Below are 3,120 nucleotides of genomic sequence, written 5' to 3' on the forward strand. Positions count from 1 at the left end.
TTTCAAAATATTTTTTTCTACTCCTGGTTATAAAGCAAAGAAACAAGTGTATAGTTATGATGAACAAGGATGCTTTTACAAAATTTTTAAAACTTGTGGTCCCAGGGGTTCTGTTGTTTTTTTTTTTGGGGGGGGGGGGCTCTTTTTGATTATATAGTGAAAATGTGTGAATTCTTTGAAAATCTTCAACTAATTGCATAGTTATGATGATGAGGGTACCTCTTCCAAATTTGTAAATTTTCATGACCCTAGGTCATGGGTTCTGGTGTTAGGGTAGGGCTGTGTTAAATAGTGAAAATGAATTATTTCTTTGAAAATCTCCTCTGCTCCTGGGCATATTAGAAGCAAACAGAGTAAAAGTTTTAATAAGCAAGGTATTTTTACCAGAATTTTGAACATCTGGACCATTTAGTCAAGTGTTCTGGTCCTTGCCAGGGCTCTATTAATTTGTATTCTACTGAGTGAAGTTATTCACCTTTGCCATTCATCTTTGATAATTAATCACTGTTACAGTAGATAATGTATTTGAAAGATTAATAGAATAAGAAAATTATGCAAGAACATTTATTGTATAATGCAAAAAGTACTTTCATAGTTTTAATAATCAAGTAGACTTGGAAATAATAGATGAATAAAAATGAAACAAAAATAACTTATCTTTTTAAATGTTCTTCAAAGGCCAAGTGAGGCCAATGTGAGAGGTAATAATAGAGACATCTATTATGATCTTAATCGTACAATTTTCCTTGCTATTGGGCAACAGAGCTTCGTTTATCAGTTTATGGATCCTCTAAATTGTTGTACTCAGGTGACCGTTAAGGCCCTTGGACCTCTTGTTTTTTTTTTTTGCTTGTCAAGTTTTTTTCTGGTAAGTTGAATTCTTTTTCTCCGGCTGCCCTCCCCCCTTCCTTTCAAAAACGATGCTACGTTCCTTGCATGTGCAAATGAAGTACACGTATAACTGTGTAATAATTCAACATCTGTAGAAAGCACAAGATATAAATACAATTTAAAAAATCCGTTATTTTCTTTTTTTGTTTCTGTTTTTTAGATATATTGAGCGTTGAGCCTGCATGTTCAGGTGACAGTACCTGTACTAGTATTGCGCCGCAATGTGATTTACCAGTTTCACGCGACGTGTCCGTTGAATCCGGACCCTCAAAGAAAAGGAAAAGGGAAAAAGACTGTGAGGATTTTTATGAAAACAAGTTATTGAGAATTGAGGAGGCAAAGCTTTCAATCATGACACAGATGCTTGAGATCGAAAAGGAACGTTTGGAGTTAGACAGACAGAGACTTACTATAGAGACACAGTGTCATCAAGTGTACTTAGCCAAGCATGGTGTTACTTTTGAAGGAAGTAACATATAATTTGTACAAATACCTACATGACAGTAAACGATTCCTTATAGTTCTTTAAAGTTATTTTTGTAATTGATTTACTGGTACGTTGATCATTTGAAAGAATAATACACACAGACTCAACCCTGAGAGAGAGAGAGAGATTTTGACTCGCATACTCCTATATCACATTGATAAAAACAAGAAATACTAGTGCCTTTCTTTTAATTGTAAAACATGTAATTAAATTATTCCTCTTGATGCGAGTCCATTGCCTAAGTGTCTGAGAATGCCACGAATGACAACTCTGCATATGATATTGAGGGGGTGAGGGTGGGGGGATAGAGAAATATATAACTTTTTTAAATGAAGAGAAATAGTCTCAAATGAAAAGAAATATCATTTATTAGTCATAACTGTATTACATTTGCTTTGATAAATGCATCAACAACAAAAAAGAAATCTCTAGTGGTAATTTTTACAGCTGCTTCACCTAGAAAAACGTCCTGTGATAAGACGACCTCTGATTCGAGCACCGTCATTAACGGTCCCTGCATAATCAGTCCCTCGAATTTTTCCCGTGTCTCGTGGATCTGGGCCTGGAAGGGGTATACGGCGTGAAATACACATGTTGTGCAACACTACACAGGCTACCGTGATATCGCATGCTTTCTGAGGGGAATATAGAAGACTTCCACCGCTGCGTCTAGACAGCGGAAGCGTGATTTTAAAACCCCAAAAGATTTCAACAGAATTGCGGGTGCGGATATGGGTAGTATTGTAACGCTCTTCTGCATTTGTTGATTGATTATTTACAGGTATAAGTAACCAAGGACGCAATGGATAACCGCTGTCCCCCAGTAACCATCCTTCTGCAATACTTCCTGTTTCAAATAAACGATTCAAAGCAGAATTTGACCAAATAAACGCATCATGTGTTCCGCCGGGCCATTTTGCCACAATGTTAAGTTGGCATCACAAACCCCTTGGACATTAATTGAATGGTAATTTTTGCGATTTATGTATAAATGTTCATCAACGCTTGGAGATTTAATCCTAATGTGTTTTCCATCGATACATCCAATGGTATTTGGCATACTGTGGAACCATTTTTATTCGTGGGGGTCAATGTTCGTGGGTAGCCAAAAATTTCCTGGTTCATGGGGACGTAATTTCGTTGATAACAAGTTCTATTTCTTTTTTTTTCAAAGTTAAAATAAAGAAGGATAACTTCGTCAATGTTGCTTATTTAAAATGATAAGGAGTTATCTCTCTTGTGAACACAAAACGTATCATTATAAGATTCTCCAAGCAACAGTGATTACTTCTCAGCGGTAAGTATATATTCTGTTGAATTTTACCTCACTCATCTCATTTCAAAATGTCCATCGCGCAGTGGCTTAAAACGGGAAAAATCAACACATCCACGCCAACAACAATAGGATTGCCTGATCCAAATAAAAGTCAAAACAACCAAGAAGCAATGATTTTAGAGTGCGGTAATTTTGCAATTGAGACTTGAATAGACGATAGTCCTGCTATTTCCCCGTGTTATACACCAAGAAAAAGAATACGAGGCAACTACAATTATCTCGATGATGAGCAACGAGCGAAAGTTGCAAAACTGGCGATTGAAAGCGGTGTTGCTAAAGCGGCACAAAAAATGACGAATGATTTAGGCCGAAATGTCTCAGAATCTACAGTTAGAAGTATTATAGATCAGTACAACAGAATGAGGAGAGCCTCAGGTATGATAACAATTTTTAGTTCAAAGCTTTT

General features: G+C 36.3%; 1 pseudogene; it reads right to left on the reverse strand.

Moving 5' to 3' along the window:
- Nucleotides 1-1,830: 1,830 nt before the first annotated feature.
- On the reverse strand, nucleotides 1,831-2,310 carry LOC133199181 (putative nuclease HARBI1; annotated as a pseudogene).
- Nucleotides 2,311-3,120: the final 810 nt, after the last annotated feature.

This window comes from Saccostrea echinata, unplaced genomic scaffold (assembly GCF_033153115.1).
Source record: "Saccostrea echinata isolate AGI-Se365-2 ecotype Australia unplaced genomic scaffold, CSIRO_AGI_Sech_v1 ptg000033l, whole genome shotgun sequence".
Lineage (NCBI taxonomy): Eukaryota > Metazoa > Mollusca > Bivalvia > Ostreida > Ostreidae > Saccostrea > Saccostrea echinata.